Consider the following 22,947-nt stretch of genomic DNA (forward strand, 5'->3'; position numbering starts at 1 on the left):
TTTACAAAACAGATGACTTAGCACCTCTATTTCCTTCTTAAAATGTCACATTCTGGAAAGTAGAGTTTGCAAAGCTCAGGCCACAACAAATATACTCAAAATCCAAATTTTGGGGATTACTTCAAGCGCCATGCATTTCAAGGTTAGCTTACCGTAGAGGTACATCCCTTACTATATAATAGCAGGGTTGCCATTTTGAGAACTTTTTTTTTCTTCAAAGTCCTCCAGTGAAAGAACCTTCCCATGGTACCAGCTATCTTCAGTAAGGCACGGATGGGATTGAACCCATGATCTTCGGTTTACAGACCGACGCCTTACCGCTTGGCCACCATGCCACTCTATGCTGCAAGATATTTATCAATATTCTGGAAAGTAGTAGTTGTGTAATGTGAATTTGGCACACAAATAACATCTCTGTTTCCTGTGAGAATTTCAACATTCTGGAAAGTAGGAGTTGTGTAATGTGAATTTGGCACACAAATACTCAGTGGAGAACCTTGGGATTGAACCAAGTACTAAAATAGCATGCACTCCCCCTCTGAGCTTCGATCCAATTTTATTTGCAGATAAAATGCAATATTAATACAATGTACTTTTTTATACACCACTCCATTGAAACTACAATGAATGATAGCAGCAATTCTAAATACACGCAAGTATGGACATCATCTAACCCATGAACTTCAGTTTTTGAAAATGATGCAATTGAAGTTGGCAACCATGCCACTTCTGTTACATAAATGTACAACAGGGATTGAACACAGTTCTTCAGATTACAAGAGCAAATTATTTAGCACGTCTCTGTTTCCTGCTGAGAATTTCAACATTCTGGAAAGTAGGAGATGGGCCATTGCAAAATTTGAATGAGAAGCTGGGGATTTGAACCCAGGACCTCATACATGCGAAGCATGCGCTCTACCACTGAGCTACATCCCCTTTCTGGGAAAGAAATGGTTTTTTCTTATTTTTTTTACATTTCACCTATAATTAATCAGGTAAGCTAGTTGAGAACAAGTTTTCATATTCAACTGCGACCTGGCCAAGATAAAGCAAAGCAGCGCAACACAAACAACAACACAGAGTTACAGATGGAATAAACAGCGTACAGTCAATAACACAATAGAAGAAAAAAAGAAAGTCTATATACAGTGCGTGCAAATGGAGGTAAGGCAAGAAATAGGCCATAGTAGCGAAGTATTTACAATTTAGCAATTAACACTGGAGTGATAGATGAGCAGATGATGATGTGCAAGTAGAAATACTGTGTGCAAAGAGCAGAAAGTATATTAAAACAATATGGGGATGAGGTAGGTAGATTGGGTGGGCTATTTACAGATGGGCTTTGTACAGCTGCAGCGATCAGTTAGCTGCTCAGATAGCCGATGTTTAAAGTTAGCAGTGTTGCCAACACCTCAGTAAGGAAAGTAGCTATTGGCTGTCCTAAAAGTCACTAGAAGTTGCTAAATGTGTCATCACCTAATTTGCATAATTGTCCATGTGCATGTAATTGTGATGGACACTGTAGGAGTGAGGAATAACATTGTGGAAGAGACAAAAATGAGTAAAATGAAAATGTCTGCAAGTATTCAGAGGGGTCTGAATACTTGCTAAATACAGCGACTAAGTCGCTAAGTTGGCAACACTGAAAGTTAGTGAGGGAAATATGTCTCCAGCTTCAGCGATTTTTGCAATTCGTTCCAGTCATTGTCAGCAGAGAACTGGAAGGAAAGGCGGCCAAAGGAGGTGTTGGCTTTGGGGATGACCAGTGAGATATACCTGCTGGAACGCGTGCTACGGGGGGTGTTGTTATCGTGACCAGTGAGCTGATAAGGCGGAGCTTTACCTAGCATAGACTAAAAAGATGACCTGGAACCAGTGGGTCTGGCGACGAATATGTAGCGAGGGCCAGCCGACTAGAGCATACAGGTCGTAGTGGCCATATCAATACAATTGACCCTTTCTTTACACTGTTCTAATGAAAGTACATTTCCATAATATCATCTAGCTTCCATAAACGTCGAACAAGCTTGAACCCAGGATTGAACCCATGTGCTTCAGTTTACAAAAACAGATGACTTAGCACATCTATTTCCTTCTTAAAATGTCAACATTCTGGAAAGTAGAGTGTGCAAAAGCTATTTCACACTAATATACTCATCAGAAAATTTGGGGATTAACTTCAGAGCGCATGCATTTCAAGTGTTAGCTCTACCGTAGAGGTCATCCCCTTACTATATAATAGCAGGGTTGCCATTTTGAGAACTTTTTTTTCTTCAAAGTCTCCAGTGAAGAATCCCCATGGTACCAGCTATCTTTCAGTAAGGCAACGATGGGATTTGAAGATTTGAACCCATGATCTTCGGTTTACAAGACCGACGCCTTACCGCTTGGCCACCATGCCACTCTATGCTTCAAGATATTTTATCAATATTCTGGAAAGTAGTAGTTGTGTAATGTGAATTTGGCACACAAATAACATCTCTGTTTCCTGTGAGAATTTCAACATTCTGGAAAGTAGAGTTGTGTAATGTGAATTTGGCACACAAATACTCAGTGGAGAACCTTGGGATTGAACCAAGTACTAAAATAGCATGCACTCCCCCTCTGAGCTTCGATCCAATTTTATTTGCAGATAAAATGCAATATTAATACAATGTACTTTTTATATACACCACTCCATTGAAACTACAATGAAATGATAGCAGCAATTCTAAATACCAAGTATGGACAGTCATCTAACCCATGAACTTCAGTTTTTGAAAATGATGCATTGAAGTTGGCAACCATGCCACTTCTGTTACATAAATGTACGAACAGGGATTGAACACATGTTCTTCAGATTACAAGAGCAAATTATTTAGCACGTCTCTGTTTCTATGCTTCTGTAGGACAACCATTGCAAGTCATATGCGAAGGCACCTGCAAAAATAGAATCGCGAAGCTGGGGATCCCATGCCACCTAGTGTCTCACATTTTGGGAAATGGGATATTGGTCATTTTCGTATTTTTTACATTTCACCTCACCTATAATTAATCAGGTAAGCTATTTGAGAACAAGTTTTCATATTCAACTGCGACCTGGCCAAGATAAAGCAAAGCAGCGCAACACAAACACACAACACAGAGTTACAGATGGAATAAACAAGCGTACAGTCAATAACACAATAGAAGAAAAAAAGAAAGTCTATATACAGTGCGTGCAATGGAGGTAAGGCAAGAATAGGCCATAGTAGCGAAGTATTTACAATTTAGCAAATTACACTGGAGTGATAGATGAGCAGATGATGATGTGCAAGTAGAAATACTGGTGTGCAAGAGCAGAAGTATATTAAAACAATATGGGGATGAGGTAGGTAGATTGGTGGGCTATTTACAGATGGGCTTTGTACAGCTGCAGCGATCAGTTAGCTGCTCAGATAGCCGATGTTTTAAAGTTAGCAGTGTTGCCACACCTCGTAAGGAAAGTAGCTATTGGCTGTCCTAAAAGTCACTAGAAGTTGCTAAATGATGTCATCACCTAATTTGCATAATTGTCCATGTGCATGTAATTGTGATGGACACTGTAGGAGTGAGGAATAACATTGTGGAAGAGACAAAAAGTGAGTAAAATGAAAATGTCTGCAAGTATTCAGAGGGGTCTGAATACTTGCTAAATACAGCGACTAAGTCGCTAAGTTGGCAACACTGAAGTTAGTGAGGGAAATATGTCTCCAGCTTCAGCGATTTTTGCAATTCGTTCCAGTCATTGTCAGCAGAGAACTGGAAGGAAAGGCGGCCAAAGGAGGTGTTGGCTTTGGGGATGACCAGTGAGATATACCTGCTGGAACGCGTGCTACGGGTGGGTGTTGTTATCGTGACAGTGAGCTGAGATAAGGCGGAGCTTTACCTAGCATAGACTAAAAAGATGACCTGGAACCAGTGGGTCTGGCGACGAATATGTAGCGAGGGCCAGCCGACTAGAGCATACAGGTCGTAGTGGCCATATCAATACAATTGACCCTTTCTTTACACTGTTCTAATGAAAGTACATTTCCATAATATCATCTAGCTTCCATAAACGTCGAACAAGGCTTGAACCCAGGATTGAACCCATGTGCTTCAGTTTACAAAAACAGATGACTTAGCACATCTATTTCCTTCTTAAAATGTCAACATTCTGGAAAGTAGAGTTGTGCAAAAGCTCATTTCACAACTAAATATACTCATCAGAAAATTTGGGGATTAACTTCAGAGCGCATGCATTTCAAGTGTTAGCTCTACCGTAGAGGTTCATCCCCTTACTATATAATAGCAGGGTTGCCATTTTGAGAACTTTTTTTTTTCTTCAAAGTCCTCCAGTGAAAGAACCTTCCCATGGTACCAGCTATCTTTCAGTAAGGAACGGATGGGATTTGAACCCATGATCTTCGGTTTACAAGACCGACGCCTTACCGCTTGGCCACCATGCCACTCTATGCTTCAAGATATTTATCAATATTCTGGAAAGTAGTAGTTGTGTAATGTGAATTTGGCACACAAATAACATCTCTGTTTCCTGTGAGAATTTCAACATTCTGGAAAGTAGGAGTTGTGTAATGTGAATTTGGCACACAAATACTCAGTGGAGAACCTTGGGATTGAACCAAGTACTAAAATAGCATGCACTCCCCCTCTGAGCTTCGATCCAATTTTATTTGCAGATAAAATGCAATATTAATACAATGTACTTTTTATATACACCACTCCATTGAAACTACAATGAAATGATAGCAGCAATTCTAAATACACGCAAGTATGGACAGTCATCTAACCCATGAACTTCAGTTTTTGAAAATGATGCAATTGAAGTTGGCAACCATGCCACTTCTGTTACATAAATGTACGAACAGGGATTGAACACATGTTCTTCAGATTACAAGAGCAAATTATTTAGCACGTCTCTGTTTCCTGCTGAGAATTTCAACATTCTGGAAAGTAGGAGATGGGCCATTGCAAAAATGTGAATGGAGAAGCTGGGGATTGAACCCAGGACCTCATACATGCGAAGCATGCACTCTACCACTGAGCTACATCCCCTTTCTGGGAAAGAAATGGTTTTTTCTTATTTTTTTACATTTCACCTATAATTAATCAGGTAAGCTAGTTGAGAACAAGTTTTCATATTCAACTGCGACCTGGCCAAGATAAAGCAAAGCAGCGCAACACAAACAACAACACAGAGTTACAGATGGAATAAACAAGCGTACAGTCAATAACACAATAGAAGAAAAAAAAGAAAGTCTATATACAGTGCGTGCAAATGGAGGTAAGGCAAGAAATAGGCCATAGTAGCGAAGTATTTACAATTTAGCAAATTAACACTGGAGTGATAGATGAGCAGATGATGATGTGCAAGTAGAAATACTGGTGTGCAAAGAGCAGAAAGTATATTAAAACAATATGGGGATGAGGTAGGTAGATTGGGTGGGCTATTTACAGATGGGCTTTGTACAGCTGCAGCGATCAGTTAGCTGCTCAGATAGCCGATGTTTAAAGTTAGCAGTGTTGCCAACACCTCAGTAAGGAAAGTAGCTATTGGCTGTCCTAAAAGTCACTAGAAGTTGCTAAATGATGTCATCACCTAATTTGCATAATTGTCCATGTGCATGTAATTGTGATGGACACTGTAGGAGTGAGGAATAACATTGTGGAAGAGACAAAAAGTGAGTAAAATGAAAATGTCTGCAAGTATTCAGAGGGGTCTGAATACTTGCTAAATACAGCGACTAAGTCGCTAAGTTGGCAACACTGAAAGTTAGTGAGGGAAATATGTCTCCAGCTTCAGCGATTTTTGCAATTCGTTCCAGTCATTGTCAGCAGAGAACTGGAAGGAAAGGCGGCCAAAGGAGGTGTTGGCTTTGGGGATGACCAGTGAGATATACCTGCTGGAACGCGTGCTACGGGTGGGTGTTGTTATCGTGACCAGTGAGCTGAGATAAGGCGGAGCTTTACCTAGCATAGACTAAAAAGATGACCTGGAACCAGTGGGTCTGGCGACGAATATGTAGCGAGGGCCAGCCGACTAGAGCATACAGGTCGTAGTGGCCATATCAATACAATTGACCCTTTCTTTACACTGTTCTAATGAAAGTACATTTCCATAATATCATCTAGCTTCCATAAACGTCGAACAAGGCTTGAACCCAGGATTGAACCCATGTGCTTCAGTTTACAAAAACAGATGACTTAGCACATCTATTTCCTTCTTAAAATGTCAACATTCTGGAAAGTAGAGTTGTGCAAAAGCTCATTTCACAACTAAATATACTCATCAGAAAATTTGGGGATTAACTTCAGAGCGCATGCATTTCAAGTGTTAGCTCTACCGTAGAGGTTCATCCCCTTACTATATAATAGCAGGGTTGCCATTTTGAGAACTTTTTTTTTTCTTCAAAGTCCTCCAGTGAAAGAACCTTCCCATGGTACCAGCTATCTTTCAGTAAGGCACGGATGGGATTTGAACCCATGATCTTCGGTTTACAAGACCGACGCCTTACCGCTTGGCCACCATGCCACTCTATGCTTCAAGATATTTATCAATATTCTGGAAAGTAGTAGTTGTGTAATGTGAATTTGGCACACAAATAACATCTCTGTTTCCTGTGAGAATTTCAACATTCTGGAAAGTAGGAGTTGTGTAATGTGAATTTGGCACACAAATACTCAGTGGAGAACCTTGGGATTGAACCAAGTACTAAAATAGCATGCACTCCCCCTCTGAGCTTCGATCCAATTTTATTTGCAGATAAAATGCAATATTAATACAATGTACTTTTTATATACACCACTCCATTGAAACTACAATGAAATGATAGCAGCAATTCTAAATACACGCAAGTATGGACAGTCATCTAACCCATGAACTTCAGTTTTTGAAAATGATGCAATTGAAGTTGGCAACCATGCCACTTCTGTTACATAAATGTACAAACAGGGATTGAACACATGTTCTTCAGATTACAAGAGCAAATTATTTAGCACGTCTCTGTTTCCTGCTGAGAATTTCAACATTCTGGAAAGTAGGAGATGGGCCATTGCAAAAATTTGAATGGAGAAGCTGGGGATTGAACCCAGGACCTCATACATGCGAAGCATGCGCTCTACCACTGAGCTACATCCCCTTTCTGGGAAAGAAATGGTTTTTTCTTATTTTTTTACATTTCACCTATAATTAATCAGGTAAGCTAGTTGAGAACAAGTTTTCATATTCAACTGCGACCTGGCCAAGATAAAGCAAAGCAGCGCAACACAAACAACAACACAGAGTTACAGATGGAATAAACAAGCGTACAGTCAATAACACAATAGAAGAAAAAAAAGAAAGTCTATATACAGTGCGTGCAAATGGAGGTAAGGCAAGAAATAGGCCATAGTAGCGAAGTATTTACAATTTAGCAAATTAACACTGGAGTGATAGATGAGCAGATGATGATGTGCAAGTAGAAATACTGGTGTGCAAAGAGCAGAAAGTATATTAAAACAATATGGGGATGAGGTAGGTAGATTGGGTGGGCTATTTACAGATGGGCTTTGTACAGCTGCAGCGATCAGTTAGCTGCTCAGATAGCCGATGTTTAAAGTTAGCAGTGTTGCCAACACCTCAGTAAGGAAAGTAGCTATTGGCTGTCCTAAAAGTCACTAGAAGTTGCTAAATGATGTCATCACCTAATTTGCATAATTGTCCATGTGCATGTAATTGTGATGGACACTGTAGGAGTGAGGAATAACATTGTGGAAGAGACAAAAAGTGAGTAAAATGAAAATGTCTGCAAGTATTCAGAGGGGTCTGAATACTTGCTAAATACAGCGACTAAGTCGCTAAGTTGGCAACACTGAAAGTTAGTGAGGGAAATATGTCTCCAGCTTCAGCGATTTTTGCAATTCGTTCCAGTCATTGTCAGCAGAGAACTGGAAGGAAAGGCGGCCAAAGGAGGTGTTGGCTTTGGGGATGACCAGTGAGATATACCTGCTGGAACGCGTGCTACGGGTGGGTGTTGTTATCGTGACCAGTGAGCTGAGATAAGGCGGAGCTTTACCTAGCATAGACTAAAAAGATGACCTGGAACCAGTGGGTCTGGCGACGAATATGTAGCGAGGGCCAGCCGACTAGAGCATACAGGTCGTAGTGGCCATATCAATACAATTGACCCTTTCTTTACACTGTTCTAATGAAAGTACATTTCCATAATATCATCTAGCTTCCATAAACGTCGAACAAGGCTTGAACCCAGGATTGAACCCATGTGCTTCAGTTTACAAAAACAGATGACTTAGCACATCTATTTCCTTCTTAAAATGTCAACATTCTGGAAAGTAGAGTTGTGCAAAAGCTCATTTCACAACTAAATATACTCATCAGAAAATTTGGGGATTAACTTCAGAGCGCATGCATTTCAAGTGTTAGCTCTACCGTAGAGGTTCATCCCCTTACTATATAATAGCAGGGTTGCCATTTTGAGAACTTTTTTTTTTCTTCAAAGTCCTCCAGTGAAAGAACCTTCCCATGGTACCAGCTATCTTTCAGTAAGGCACGGATGGGATTTGAACCCATGATCTTCGGTTTACAAGACCGACGCCTTACCGCTTGGCCACCATGCCACTCTATGCTTCAAGATATTTATCAATATTCTGGAAAGTAGTAGTTGTGTAATGTGAATTTGGCACACAAATAACATCTCTGTTTCCTGTGAGAATTTCAACATTCTGGAAAGTAGGAGTTGTGTAATGTGAATTTGGCACACAAATACTCAGTGGAGAACCTTGGGATTGAACCAAGTACTAAAATAGCATGCACTCCCCCTCTGAGCTTCGATCCAATTTTATTTGCAGATAAAATGCAATATTAATACAATGTACTTTTTATATACACCACTCCATTGAAACTACAATGAAATGATAGCAGCAATTCTAAATACACGCAAGTATGGACAGTCATCTAACCCATGAACTTCAGTTTTTGAAAATGATGCAATTGAAGTTGGCAACCATGCCACTTCTGTTACATAAATGTACAAACAGGGATTGAACACATGTTCTTCAGATTACAAGAGCAAATTATTTAGCACGTCTCTGTTTCCTGCTGAGAATTTCAACATTCTGGAAAGTAGGAGATGGGCCATTGCAAACATTTGAATGGAGAAGCTGGGGATTGAACCCAGGACCTCATACATGCGAAGCATGCGCTCTACCACTGAGCTACATCCCCTTTCTGGGAAAGAAATGGTTTTTTCTTATTTTTTTACATTTCACCTATAATTAATCAGGTAAGCTAGTTGAGAACAAGTTTTCATATTCAACTGCGACCTGGCCAAGATAAAGCAAAGCAGCGCAACACAAACAACAACACAGAGTTACAGATGGAATAAACAAGCGTACAGTCAATAACACAATAGAAGAAAAAAAAGAAAGTCTATATACAGTGCGTGCAAATGGAGGTAAGGCAAGAAATAGGCCATAGTAGCGAAGTATTTACAATTTAGCAAATTAACACTGGAGTGATAGATGAGCAGATGATGATGTGCAAGTAGAAATACTGGTGTGCAAAGAGCAGAAAGTATATTAAAACAATATGGGGATGAGGTAGGTAGATTGGGTGGGCTATTTACAGATGGGCTTTGTACAGCTGCAGCGATCAGTTAGCTGCTCAGATAGCCGATGTTTAAAGTTAGCAGTGTTGCCAACACCTCAGTAAGGAAAGTAGCTATTGGCTGTCCTAAAAGTCACTAGAAGTTGCTAAATGATGTCATCACCTAATTTGCATAATTGTCCATGTGCATGTAATTGTGATGGACACTGTAGGAGTGAGGAATAACATTGTGGAAGAGACAAAAAGTGAGTAAAATGAAAATGTCTGCAAGTATTCAGAGGGGTCTGAATACTTGCTAAATACAGCGACTAAGTCGCTAAGTTGGCAACACTGAAAGTTAGTGAGGGAAATATGTCTCCAGCTTCAGCGATTTTTGCAATTCGTTCCAGTCATTGTCAGCAGAGAACTGGAAGGAAAGGCGGCCAAAGGAGGTGTTGGCTTTGGGGATGACCAGTGAGATATACCTGCTGGAACGCGTGCTACGGGTGGGTGTTGTTATCGTGACCAGTGAGCTGAGATAAGGCGGAGCTTTACCTAGCATAGACTAAAAAGATGACCTGGAACCAGTGGGTCTGGCGACGAATATGTAGCGAGGGCCAGCCGACTAGAGCATACAGGTCGTAGTGGCCATATCAATACAATTGACCCTTTCTTTACACTGTTCTAATGAAAGTACATTTCCATAATATCATCTAGCTTCCATAAACGTCGAACAAGGCTTGAACCCAGGATTGAACCCATGTGCTTCAGTTTACAAAAACAGATGACTTAGCACATCTATTTCCTTCTTAAAATGTCAACATTCTGGAAAGTAGAGTTGTGCAAAAGCTCATTTCACAACTAAATATACTCATCAGAAAATTTGGGGATTAACTTCAGAGCGCATGCATTTCAAGTGTTAGCTCTACCGTAGAGGTTCATCCCCTTACTATATAATAGCAGGGTTGCCATTTTGAGAACTTTTTTTTTTCTTCAATGTCCTCCAGTGAAAGAACCTTCCCATGGTACCAGCTATCTTTCAGTAAGGCACGGATGGGATTTGAACCCATGATCTTCGGTTTACAAGACCGACGCCTTACCGCTTGGCCACCATGCCACTCTATGCTTCAAGATATTTATCAATATTCTGGAAAGTAGTAGTTGTGTAATGTGAATTTGGCACACAAATAACATCTCTGTTTCCTGTGAGAATTTCAACATTCTGGAAAGTAGGAGTTGTGTAATGTGAATTTGGCACACAAATACTCAGTGGAGAACCTTGGGATTGAACCAAGTACTAAAATAGCATGCACTCCCCCTCTGAGCTTCGATCCAATTTTATTTGCAGATAAAATGCAATATTAATACAATGTACTTTTTATATACACCACTCCATTGAAACTACAATGAAATGATAGCAGCAATTCTAAATACACGCAAGTATGGACAGTCATCTAACCCATGAACTTCAGTTTTTGAAAATGATGCAATTGAAGTTGGCAACCATGCCACTTCTGTTACATAAATGTACAAACAGGGATTGAACACATGTTCTTCAGATTACAAGAGCAAATTATTTAGCACGTCTCTGTTTCCTGCTGAGAATTTCAACATTCTGGAAAGTAGGAGATGGGCCATTGCAAACATTTGAATGGAGAAGCTGGGGATTGAACCCAGGACCTCATACATGCGAAGCATGCGCTCTACCACTGAGCTACATCCCCTTTCTGGGAAAGAAATGGTTTTTTCTTATTTTTTTACATTTCACCTATAATTAATCAGGTAAGCTAGTTGAGAACAAGTTTTCATATTCAACTGCGACCTGGCCAAGATAAAGCAAAGCAGCGCAACACAAACAACAACACAGAGTTACAGATGGAATAAACAAGCGTACAGTCAATAACACAATAGAAGAAAAAAAAGAAAGTCTATATACAGTGCGTGCAAATGGAGGTAAGGCAAGAAATAGGCCATAGTAGCGAAGTATTTACAATTTAGCAAATTAACACTGGAGTGATAGATGAGCAGATGATGATGTGCAAGTAGAAATACTGGTGTGCAAAGAGCAGAAAGTATATTAAAACAATATGGGGATGAGGTAGGTAGATTGGGTGGGCTATTTACAGATGGGCTTTGTACAGCTGCAGCGATCAGTTAGCTGCTCAGATAGCCGATGTTTAAAGTTAGCAGTGTTGCCAACACCTCAGTAAGGAAAGTAGCTATTGGCTGTCCTAAAAGTCACTAGAAGTTGCTAAATGATGTCATCACCTAATTTGCATAATTGTCCATGTGCATGTAATTGTGATGGACACTGTAGGAGTGAGGAATAACATTGTGGAAGAGACAAAAAGTGAGTAAAATGAAAATGTCTGCAAGTATTCAGAGGGGTCTGAATACTTGCTAAATACAGCGACTAAGTCGCTAAGTTGGCAACACTGAAAGTTAGTGAGGGAAATATGTCTCCAGCTTCAGCGATTTTTGCAATTCGTTCCAGTCATTGTCAGCAGAGAACTGGAAGGAAAGGCGGCCAAAGGAGGTGTTGGCTTTGGGGATGACCAGTGAGATATACCTGCTGGAACGCGTGCTACGGGTGGGTGTTGTTATCGTGACCAGTGAGCTGAGATAAGGCGGAGCTTTACCTAGCATAGACTAAAAAGATGACCTGGAACCAGTGGGTCTGGCGACGAATATGTAGCGAGGGCCAGCCGACTAGAGCATACAGGTCGTAGTGGCCATATCAATACAATTGACCCTTTCTTTACACTGTTCTAATGAAAGTACATTTCCATAATATCATCTAGCTTCCATAAACGTCGAACAAGGCTTGAACCCAGGATTGAACCCATGTGCTTCAGTTTACAAAAACAGATGACTTAGCACATCTATTTCCTTCTTAAAATGTCAACATTCTGGAAAGTAGAGTTGTGCAAAAGCTCATTTCACAACTAAATATACTCATCAGAAAATTTGGGGATTAACTTCAGAGCGCATGCATTTCAAGTGTTAGCTCTACCGTAGAGGTTCATCCCCTTACTATATAATAGCAGGGTTGCCATTTTGAGAACTTTTTTTTTTCTTCAATGTCCTCCAGTGAAAGAACCTTCCCATGGTACCAGCTATCTTTCAGTAAGGCACGGATGGGATTTGAACCCATGATCTTCGGTTTACAAGACCGACGCCTTACCGCTTGGCCACCATGCCACTCTATGCTTCAAGATATTTATCAATATTCTGGAAAGTAGTAGTTGTGTAATGTGAATTTGGCACACAAATAACATCTCTGTTTCCTGTGAGAATTTCAACATTCTGGAAAGTAGGAGTTGTGTAATGTGAATTTGGCACACAAATACTCAGTGGAGAACCTTGGGATTGAACCAAGTACTAAAATAGCATGCACTCCCCCTCTGAGCTTCGATCCAATTTTATTTGCAGATAAAATGCAATATTAATACAATGTACTTTTTATATACACCACTCCATTGAAACTACAATGAAATGATAGCAGCAATTCTAAATACACGCAAGTATGGACAGTCATCTAACCCATGAACTTCAGTTTTTGAAAATGATGCAATTGAAGTTGGCAACCATGCCACTTCTGTTACATAAATGTACAAACAGGGATTGAACACATGTTCTTCAGATTACAAGAGCAAATTATTTAGCACGTCTCTGTTTCCTGCTGAGAATTTCAACATTCTGGAAAGTAGGAGATGGGCCATTGCAAACATTTGAATGGAGAAGCTGGGGATTGAACCCAGGACCTCATACATGCGAAGCATGCGCTCTACCACTGAGCTACATCCCCTTTCTGGGAAAGAAATGGTTTTTTCTTATTTTTTTACATTTCACCTATAATTAATCAGGTAAGCTAGTTGAGAACAAGTTTTCATATTCAACTGCGACCTGGCCAAGATAAAGCAAAGCAGCGCAACACAAACAACAACACAGAGTTACAGATGGAATAAACAAGCGTACAGTCAATAACACAATAGAAGAAAAAAAAGAAAGTCTATATACAGTGCGTGCAAATGGAGGTAAGGCAAGAAATAGGCCATAGTAGCGAAGTATTTACAATTTAGCAAATTAACACTGGAGTGATAGATGAGCAGATGATGATGTGCAAGTAGAAATACTGGTGTGCAAAGAGCAGAAAGTATATTAAAACAATATGGGGATGAGGTAGGTAGATTGGGTGGGCTATTTACAGATGGGCTTTGTACAGCTGCAGCGATCAGTTAGCTGCTCAGATAGCCGATGTTTAAAGTTAGCAGTGTTGCCAACACCTCAGTAAGGAAAGTAGCTATTGGCTGTCCTAAAAGTCACTAGAAGTTGCTAAATGATGTCATCACCTAATTTGCATAATTGTCCATGTGCATGTAATTGTGATGGACACTGTAGGAGTGAGGAATAACATTGTGGAAGAGACAAAAAGTGAGTAAAATGAAAATGTCTGCAAGTATTCAGAGGGGTCTGAATACTTGCTAAATACAGCGACTAAGTCGCTAAGTTGGCAACACTGAAAGTTAGTGAGGGAAATATGTCTCCAGCTTCAGCGATTTTTGCAATTCGTTCCAGTCATTGTCAGCAGAGAACTGGAAGGAAAGGCGGCCAAAGGAGGTGTTGGCTTTGGGGATGACCAGTGAGATATACCTGCTGGAACGCGTGCTACGGGTGGGTGTTGTTATCGTGACCAGTGAGCTGAGATAAGGCGGAGCTTTACCTAGCATAGACTAAAAAGATGACCTGGAACCAGTGGGTCTGGCGACGAATATGTAGCGAGGGCCAGCCGACTAGAGCATACAGGTCGTAGTGGCCATATCAATACAATTGACCCTTTCTTTACACTGTTCTAATGAAAGTACATTTCCATAATATCATCTAGCTTCCATAAACGTCGAACAAGGCTTGAACCCAGGATTGAACCCATGTGCTTCAGTTTACAAAAACAGATGACTTAGCACATCTATTTCCTTCTTAAAATGTCAACATTCTGGAAAGTAGAGTTGTGCAAAAGCTCATTTCACAACTAAATATACTCATCAGAAAATTTGGGGATTAACTTCAGAGCGCATGCATTTCAAGTGTTAGCTCTACCGTAGAGGTTCATCCCCTTACTATATAATAGCAGGGTTGCCATTTTGAGAACTTTTTTTTTTCTTCAATGTCCTCCAGTGAAAGAACCTTCCCATGGTACCAGCTATCTTTCAGTAAGGCACGGATGGGATTTGAACCCATGATCTTCGGTTTACAAGACCGACGCCTTACCGCTTGGCCACCATGCCACTCTATGCTTCAAGATATTTATCAATATTCTGGAAAGTAGTAGTTGTGTAATGTGAATTTGGCACACAAATAACATCTCTGTTTCCTGTGAGAATTTCAACATTCTGGAAAGTAGGAGTTGTGTAATGTGAATTTGGCACACAAATACTCAGTGGAGAACCTTGGGATTGAACCAAGTACTAAAATAGCATGCACTCCCCCTCTGAGCTTCGATCCAATTTTATTTGCAGATAAAATGCAATATTAATACAATGTACTTTTTATATACACCACTCCATTGAAACTACAATGAAATGATAGCAGCAATTCTAAATACACGCAAGTATGGACAGTCATCTAACCCATGAACTTCAGTTTTTGAAAATGATGCAATTGAAGTTGGCAACCATGCCACTTCTGTTACATAAATGTACAAACAGGGATTGAACACATGTTCTTCAGATTACAAGAGCAAATTATTTAGCACGTCTCTGTTTCCTGCTGAGAATTTCAACATTCTGGAAAGTAGGAGATGGGCCATTGCAAACATTTGAATGGAGAAGCTGGGGATTGAACCCAGGACCTCATACATGCGAAGCATGCGCTCTACCACTGAGCTACATCCCCTTTCTGGGAAAGAAATGGTTTTTTCTTATTTTTTTACATTTCACCTATAATTAATCAGGTAAGCTAGTTGAGAACAAGTTTTCATATTCAACTGCGACCTGGCCAAGATAAAGCAAAGCAGCGCAACACAAACAACAACACAGAGTTACAGATGGAATAAACAAGCGTACAGTCAATAACACAATAGAAGAAAAAAAAGAAAGTCTATATACAGTGCGTGCAAATGGAGGTAAGGCAAGAAATAGGCCATAGTAGCGAAGTATTTACAATTTAGCAAATTAACACTGGAGTGATAGATGAGCAGATGATGATGTGCAAGTAGAAATACTGGTGTGCAAAGAGCAGAAAGTATATTAAAACAATATGGGGATGAGGTAGGTAGATTGGGTGGGCTATTTACAGATGGGCTTTGTACAGCTGCAGCGATCAGTTAGCTGCTCAGATAGCCGATGTTTAAAGTTAGCAGTGTTGCCAACACCTCAGTAAGGAAAGTAGCTATTGGCTGTCCTAAAAGTCACTAGAAGTTGCTAAATGATGTCATCACCTAATTTGCATAATTGTCCATGTGCATGTAATTGTGATGGACACTGTAGGAGTGAGGAATAACATTGTGGAAGAGACAAAAAGTGAGTAAAATGAAAATGTCTGCAAGTATTCAGAGGGGTCTGAATACTTGCTAAATACAGCGACTAAGTCGCTAAGTTGGCAACACTGAAAGTTAGTGAGGGAAATATGTCTCCAGCTTCAGCGATTTTTGCAATTCGTTCCAGTCATTGTCAGCAGAGAACTGGAAGGAAAGGCGGCCAAAGGAGGTGTTGGCTTTGGGGATGACCAGTGAGATATACCTGCTGGAACGCGTGCTACGGGTGGGTGTTGTTATCGTGACCAGTGAGCTGAGATAAGGCGGAGCTTTACCTAGCATAGACTAAAAAGATGACCTGGAACCAGTGGGTCTGGCGACGAATATGTAGCGAGGGCCAGCCGACTAGAGCATACAGGTCGTAGTGGCCATATCAATACAATTGACCCTTTCTTTACACTGTTCTAATGAAAGTACATTTCCATAATATCATCTAGCTTCCATAAACGTCGAACAAGGCTTGAACCCAGGATTGAACCCATGTGCTTCAGTTTACAAAAACAGATGACTTAGCACATCTATTTCCTTCTTAAAATGTCAACATTCTGGAAAGTAGAGTTGTGCAAAAGCTCATTTCACAACTAAATATACTCATCAGAAAATTTGGGGATTAACTTCAGAGCGCATGCATTTCAAGTATTAGCTCTACCGTAGAGGTTCATCCCCTTACTATATAATAGCAGGGTTGCCATTTTGAGAACTTTTTTTTTTCTTCAAAGTCCTCCAGTGAAAGAACCTTCCCATGGTACCAGCTATCTTTCAGTAAGGCACGGATGGGATTTGAACCCATGATCTTCGGTTTACAAGACCGACGCCTTACCGCTTGGCCACCATGCCACTCTATGCTTCAAGATATTTATCAATATTCTGGAAAGTAGTAGTTGTGTAATGTGAATTTGGCACACAAATAACATCTCTGTTTCCTGTGAGAATTTCAACATTCTGGAAAGTAGGAGTTGTGTAATGTGAATTTGGCACACAAATACTCAGTGGAGAACCTTGGGATTGAACCAAGTACTAAAATAGCATGCACTCCCCCTCTGAGCTTCGATCCAATTTTATTTGCAGATAAAATGCAATATTAATACAATGTACTTTTTATATACACCACTCCATTGAAACTACAATGAAATGATAGCAGCAATTCTAAATACACGCAAGTATGGACAGTCATCTAACCCATGAACTTCAGTTTTTGAAAATGATGCAATTGAAGTTGGCAACCATGCCACTTCTGTTACATAAATGTACAAACAGGGATTGAACACATGTTCTTCAGATTACAAGAGCAAATTATTTAGCACGTCTCTGTTTCCTGCTGAGAATTTCAACATTCTGGAAAGTAGGAGATGGGCCATTGCAAAAATTTGAATGGAGAAGCTGGGGATTGAACCCAGGACCTCATACATGCGAAGCATGCGCTCTACCACTGAGCTACATCCCCTTTCTGGGAAAGAAATGGTTTTTTCTTATTTTTTTACATTTCACCTATAATTAATCAGGTAAGCTAGTTGAGAACAAGTTTTCATATTCAACTGCGACCTGGCCAAGATAAAGCAAAGCAGCGCAACACAAACAACAACACAGAGTTACAGATGGAATAAACAAGCGTACAGTCAATAACACAATAGAAGAAAAAAAAGAAAGTCTATATACAGTGCGTGCAAATGGAGGTAAGGCAAGAAATAGGCCATAGTAGCGAAGTATTTACAATTTAGCAAATTAACACTGGAGTGATAGATGAGCAGATGATGATGTGCAAGTAGAAATACTGGTGTGCAAAGAGCAGAAAGTATATTAAAACAATATGGGGATGAGGTAGGTAGATTGGGTGGGCTATTTACAGATGGGCTTTGTACAGCTGCAGCGATCAGTTAGCTGCTCAGATAGCCGATGTTTAAAGTTAGCAGTGTTGCCAACACCTCAGTAAGGAAAGTAGCTATTGGCTGTCCTAAAAGTCACTAGAAGTTGCTAAATGATGTCATCACCTAATTTGCATAATTGTCCATGTGCATGTAATTGTGATGGACACTGTAGGAGTGAGGAATAACATTGTGGAAGAGACAAAAAGTGAGTAAAATGAAAATGTCTGCAAGTATTCAGAGGGGTCTGAATACTTGCTAAATACAGCGACTAAGTCGCTAAGTTGGCAACACTGAAAGTTAGTGAGGGAAATATGTCTCCAGCTTCAGCGATTTTTGCAATTCGTTCCAGTCATTGTCAGCAGAGAACTGGAAGGAAAGGCGGCCAAAGGAGGTGTTGGCTTTGGGGATGACCAGTGAGATATACCTGCTGGAACGCGTGCTACGGGTGGGTGTTGTTATCGTGACCAGTGAGCTGAGATAAGGCGGAGCTTTACCTAGCATAGACTAAAAAGATGACCTGGAACCAGTGGGTCTGGCGACGAATATGTAGCGAGGGCCAGCCGACTAGAGCATACAGGTCGTAGTGGCCATATCAATACAATTGACCCTTTCTTTACACTGTTCTAATGAAAGTACATTTCCATAATATCATCTAGCTTCCATAAACGTCGAACAAGGCTTGAACCCAGGATTGAACCCATGTGCTTCAGTTTACAAAAACAGATGACTTAGCACATCTATTTCCTTCTTAAAATGTCAACATTCTGGAAAGTAGAGTTGTGCAAAAGCTCATTTCACAACTAAATATACTCATCAGAAAATTTGGGGATTAACTTCAGAGCGCATGCATTTCAAGTATTATCTCTACCGTAGAGGTACATCCCCTTACTATATAATAGCAGGGTTGCCATTTTGAGAACTTTTTTTTTCTTCAAAGTCCTCCAGTGAAAGAACCTTCCCATGGTACCAGCTATCTTTCAGTAAGGCACAGATGGGATTTGAACCCATGATCTTCGGTTTACAAGACCGACGCCTTACCGCTTGGCCACCATGCCACTCTATGCTGCAAGATATTTATCAATATTCTGGAAAGTAGTAGTTGTGTAATGTGAATTTGGCACACAAATAACATCTCTGTTTCCTGTGAGAATTTCAACATTCTGGAAAGTAGGAGTTGTGTAATGTGAATTTGGCACACAAATACTCAGTGGAGAACCTTGGGATTGAACCAAGTACTAAAATAGCATGCACTCCCCCTCTGAGCTTCGATCCAATTTTATTTGCAGATAAAATGCAATATTAATACAATGTACTTTTTATATACACCACTCCATTGAAACTACAATGAAATGATAGCAGCAATTCTAAATACACGCAAGTATGGACAGTCATCTAACCCATGAACTTCAGTTTTTGAAAATGATGCAATTGAAGTTGGCAACCATGCCACTTCTGTTACATAAATGTACGAACAGGGATTGAACACATGTTCTTCAGATTACAAGAGCAAATTATTTAGCACGTCTCTGTTTCCTGCTGAGAATTTCAACATTCTGGAAAGTAGGAGATGGGCCATTGCAAACATTTGAATGGAGAAGCTGGGGATTGAACCCAGGACCTCATACATGCAAAGTATGCGCTCTACCACTGAGCTACATCCCCTTTCTGGGAAAGAAATGGTTTTTTCTTATTTTTTTACATTTCACCTATAATTAATCAGGTAAGCTAGTTGAGAACAAGTTTTCATATTCAACTGCGACCTGGCCAAGATAAAGCAAAGCAGCGCAACACAAACAACAACACAGAGTTACAGATGGAATAAACAAGCGTACAGTCAATAACACAATAGAAGAAAAAAAAGAAAGTCTATATACAGTGCGTGCAAATGGAGGTAAGGCAAGAAATAGGCCATAGTAGCGAAGTATTTACAATTTAGCAAATTAACACTGGAGTGATAGATGAGCAGATGATGATGTGCAAGTAGAAATACTGGTGTGCAAAGAGCAGAAAGTATATTAAAACAATATGGGGATGAGGTAGGTAGATTGGGTGGGCTATTTACAGATGGGCTTTGTACAGCTGCAGCGATCAGTTAGCTGCTCAGATAGCCGATGTTTAAAGTTAGCAGTGTTGCCAACACCTCAGTAAGGAAAGTAGCTATTGGCTGTCCTAAAAGTCACTAGAAGTTGCTAAATGATGTCATCACCTAATTTGCATAATTGTCCATGTGCATGTAATTGTGATGGACACTGTAGGAGTGAGGAATAACATTGTGGAAGAGACAAAAAGTGAGTAAAATGAAAATGTCTGCAAGTATTCAGAGGGGTCTGAATACTTGCTAAATACAGCGACTAAGTCGCTAAGTTGGCAACACTGAAAGTTAGTGAGGGAAATATGTCTCCAGCTTCAGCGATTTTTGCAATTCGTTCCAGTCATTGTCAGCAGAGAACTGGAAGGAAAGGCGGCCAAAGGAGGTGTTGGCTTTGGGGATGACCAGTGAGATATACCTGCTGGAACGCGTGCTACGGGTGGGTGTTGTTATCGTGACCAGTGAGCTGAGATAAGGCGGAGCTTTACCTAGCATAGACTAAAAAGATGACCTGGAACCAGTGGGTCTGGCGACGAATATGTAGCGAGGGCCAGCCGACTAGAGCATACAGGTCGTAGTGGCCATATCAATACAATTGACCCTTTCTTTACACTGTTCTAATGAAAGTACATTTCCATAATATCATCTAGCTTCCATAAACGTCGAACAAGGCTTGAACCCAGGATTGAACCCATGTGCTTCAGTTTACAAAAACAGATGACTTAGCACATCTATTTCCTTCTTAAAATGTCAACATTCTGGAAAGTAGAGTTGTGCAAAAGCTAATTTCACAACTAAATATACTCATCAGAAAATTTTGGGATTCACTTCAGAGCACATGCATTTCAAGTATTAGCTCTACCGTAGAGGTACATCCCCTTACTATATAATAGCAGGGTTGCCATTTTGAGAACTTTTTTTTTTCTTCAAAGTCCTCCAGTGAAAGAACCTTCCCATGGTACCAGCTATCTTTCAGTAAGGCACGGATGGGATTTGAACCCATGACCTTCGGTTTACAAGACCGACGCCTTACCGCTTGGCCACCATGCCACTCTATGCTGCAAGATATTTATCAATATTCTGGAAAGTAGTAGTTGTGTAATGTGAATTTGGCACACAAATAACATCTCTGTTTCCTGTGAGAATTTCAACATTCTGGAAAGTAGGAGTTGTGTAATGTGAATTTGGCACACAAATACTCAGTGGAGAACCTTGGGATTGAACCAAGTACTAAAATAGCATGCACTCCCCCTCTGAGCTTCGATCCAATTTTATTTGCAGATAAAATGCAATATTAATACAATGTACTTTTTATATACACTACTCCATTGAAACTACAATGAAATGATAGCAGCAATTCTAAATACACGCAAGTATGGACAGTCATCTAACCCATGAACTTCAGTTTTTGAAAATGATGCAATTGAAGTTGGCAACCATGCCACTTCTGTTACATAAATGTACGAACAGGGATTGAACACATGTTCTTCAGATTACAAGAGCAAATTATTTAGCACGTCTCTGTTTCCTGCTGAGAATTTCAACATTCTGGAAAGTAGGAGATGGGCCATTGCAAAAATTTGAATGGAGTAGCTGGGGATTGAACCCAGGACCTCATACATGCGAAGCATGCGCTCTACCACTGAGCTAAATCCCCTTTCTGGGAAAGAAATGGTTTTTTCTTATTTTTTTAAATTTCACCTATAATTAATCAGGGAAGCTAGTTGAGAACAAGTTTTCATATTCAACTGCGACCTGGCCAAGATAAAGCAAAGCAGCGCAACACAAACAACAACACAGAGTTACAGATGGAATAAACAAGCGTACAGTCAATAACACAATAGAAGAAAAAAAAGAAAGTCTATATACAGTGCGTGCAAATGGAGGTAAGGCAAGAAATAGGCCATAGTAGCGAAGTATTTACAATTTAGCAAATTAACACTGGAGTGATAGATGAGCAGATGATGATGTGCAAGTAGAAATACTGGTGTGCAAAGAGCAGAAAGTATATTAAAACAATATGGGGATGAGGTAGGTAGATTGGGTGGGCTATTTACAGATGGGCTTTGTACAGCTGCAGCGATCAGTTAGCTGCTCAGATAGCCGATGTTTAAAGTTAGCAGTGTTGCCAACACCTCAGTAAGGAAAGTAGCTATTGGCTGTCCTAAAAGTCACTAGAAGTTGCTAAATGATGTCATCACCTAATTTGCATAATTGTCCATGTGCATGTAATTGTGATGGACACTGTAGGAGTGAGGAATAACATTGTGGAAGAGACAAAAAGTGAGTAAAATGAAAATGTCTGCAAGTATTCAGAGGGGTCTGAATACTTGCTAAATACAGCGACTAAGTCGCTAAGTTGGCAACACTGAAAGTTAGTGAGGGAAATATGTCTCCAGCTTCAGCGATTTTTGCAATTCGTTCCAGTCATTGTCAGCAGAGAACTGGAAGGAAAGGCGGCCAAAGGAGGTGTTGGCTTTGGGGATGACCAGTGAGATATACCTGCTGGAACGCGTGCTACGGGTGGGTGTTGTTATCGTGACCAGTAAGCTGAGATAAGGCGGAGCTTTACCTAGCATAGACTAAAAAGATGACCTGGAACCAGTGGGTCTGGCGACGAATATGTAGCGAGGGCCAGCCGACTAGAGCATACAGGTCGTAGTGGTGTAGAGAAATGCTAATTCTTATGTAGGTGACCAAACTATTGTTAAGGGGGGGCTACCACTCAGAGTTGAGCCTGTGGGGTCCCCTACAGGATAGCTCCCGCATTACACTAATGGCCAAAACCAGCGCACACACACATGATCTCCGTTGTCTCTGAACGTTGAATGCCCGAAGAGGATTCTACGATGACGGACAGACTACTGAGCCAATGGCG

The 22,947-nt window shown here is 40.4% G+C and overlaps 19 non-coding genes across 19 annotated transcripts; all 19 read right to left on the reverse strand.

Annotated features, from left to right (window-relative positions):
• Positions 1–863: 863 nt before the first annotated feature.
• trnaa-cgc (transfer RNA alanine (anticodon CGC)) lies at positions 864–936 on the reverse strand. Its single transcript has one exon. It is a non-coding gene; the product is annotated as a tRNA-Ala (tRNA).
• A 3,440-nt stretch (positions 937–4,376) lies between these two features.
• trnat-ugu (transfer RNA threonine (anticodon UGU)) lies at positions 4,377–4,448 on the reverse strand. Its single transcript has one exon. It is a non-coding gene; the product is annotated as a tRNA-Thr (tRNA).
• Positions 4,449–4,983: 535 nt separating this feature from the next.
• On the reverse strand, positions 4,984–5,055 carry trnaa-cgc (transfer RNA alanine (anticodon CGC)). Its single transcript has one exon. It is a non-coding gene; the product is annotated as a tRNA-Ala (tRNA).
• Positions 5,056–6,460: 1,405 nt separating this feature from the next.
• trnat-ugu (transfer RNA threonine (anticodon UGU)) lies at positions 6,461–6,532 on the reverse strand. Its single transcript has one exon. It is a non-coding gene; the product is annotated as a tRNA-Thr (tRNA).
• Positions 6,533–7,067: 535 nt separating this feature from the next.
• Positions 7,068–7,139, reverse strand: trnaa-cgc (transfer RNA alanine (anticodon CGC)). The gene has a single exon. It is a non-coding gene; the product is annotated as a tRNA-Ala (tRNA).
• A 1,405-nt stretch (positions 7,140–8,544) lies between these two features.
• trnat-ugu (transfer RNA threonine (anticodon UGU)) lies at positions 8,545–8,616 on the reverse strand. Its single transcript has one exon. It is a non-coding gene; the product is annotated as a tRNA-Thr (tRNA).
• A 535-nt stretch (positions 8,617–9,151) lies between these two features.
• trnaa-cgc (transfer RNA alanine (anticodon CGC)) lies at positions 9,152–9,223 on the reverse strand. The gene has a single exon. It is a non-coding gene; the product is annotated as a tRNA-Ala (tRNA).
• A 1,405-nt stretch (positions 9,224–10,628) lies between these two features.
• Positions 10,629–10,700, reverse strand: trnat-ugu (transfer RNA threonine (anticodon UGU)). Its single transcript has one exon. It is a non-coding gene; the product is annotated as a tRNA-Thr (tRNA).
• A 535-nt stretch (positions 10,701–11,235) lies between these two features.
• On the reverse strand, positions 11,236–11,307 carry trnaa-cgc (transfer RNA alanine (anticodon CGC)). The gene has a single exon. It is a non-coding gene; the product is annotated as a tRNA-Ala (tRNA).
• A 1,405-nt stretch (positions 11,308–12,712) lies between these two features.
• On the reverse strand, positions 12,713–12,784 carry trnat-ugu (transfer RNA threonine (anticodon UGU)). The gene has a single exon. It is a non-coding gene; the product is annotated as a tRNA-Thr (tRNA).
• Positions 12,785–13,319: 535 nt separating this feature from the next.
• trnaa-cgc (transfer RNA alanine (anticodon CGC)) lies at positions 13,320–13,391 on the reverse strand. The gene has a single exon. It is a non-coding gene; the product is annotated as a tRNA-Ala (tRNA).
• A 1,405-nt stretch (positions 13,392–14,796) lies between these two features.
• On the reverse strand, positions 14,797–14,868 carry trnat-ugu (transfer RNA threonine (anticodon UGU)). The gene has a single exon. It is a non-coding gene; the product is annotated as a tRNA-Thr (tRNA).
• A 535-nt stretch (positions 14,869–15,403) lies between these two features.
• Positions 15,404–15,475, reverse strand: trnaa-cgc (transfer RNA alanine (anticodon CGC)). The gene has a single exon. It is a non-coding gene; the product is annotated as a tRNA-Ala (tRNA).
• Positions 15,476–16,880: 1,405 nt separating this feature from the next.
• Positions 16,881–16,952, reverse strand: trnat-ugu (transfer RNA threonine (anticodon UGU)). The gene has a single exon. It is a non-coding gene; the product is annotated as a tRNA-Thr (tRNA).
• A 535-nt stretch (positions 16,953–17,487) lies between these two features.
• Positions 17,488–17,559, reverse strand: trnaa-cgc (transfer RNA alanine (anticodon CGC)). Its single transcript has one exon. It is a non-coding gene; the product is annotated as a tRNA-Ala (tRNA).
• A 1,404-nt stretch (positions 17,560–18,963) lies between these two features.
• Positions 18,964–19,035, reverse strand: trnat-ugu (transfer RNA threonine (anticodon UGU)). Its single transcript has one exon. It is a non-coding gene; the product is annotated as a tRNA-Thr (tRNA).
• A 535-nt stretch (positions 19,036–19,570) lies between these two features.
• Positions 19,571–19,642, reverse strand: trnaa-ugc (transfer RNA alanine (anticodon UGC)). The gene has a single exon. It is a non-coding gene; the product is annotated as a tRNA-Ala (tRNA).
• Positions 19,643–21,047: 1,405 nt separating this feature from the next.
• Positions 21,048–21,119, reverse strand: trnat-ugu (transfer RNA threonine (anticodon UGU)). Its single transcript has one exon. It is a non-coding gene; the product is annotated as a tRNA-Thr (tRNA).
• A 535-nt stretch (positions 21,120–21,654) lies between these two features.
• trnaa-cgc (transfer RNA alanine (anticodon CGC)) lies at positions 21,655–21,726 on the reverse strand. Its single transcript has one exon. It is a non-coding gene; the product is annotated as a tRNA-Ala (tRNA).
• Between the last annotated feature and the right edge of the window lie 1,221 nt (positions 21,727–22,947).

This window comes from Oncorhynchus kisutch, unplaced genomic scaffold, assembly GCF_002021735.2.
Source record: "Oncorhynchus kisutch isolate 150728-3 unplaced genomic scaffold, Okis_V2 scaffold2480, whole genome shotgun sequence".
Lineage (NCBI taxonomy): Eukaryota > Metazoa > Chordata > Actinopteri > Salmoniformes > Salmonidae > Oncorhynchus > Oncorhynchus kisutch.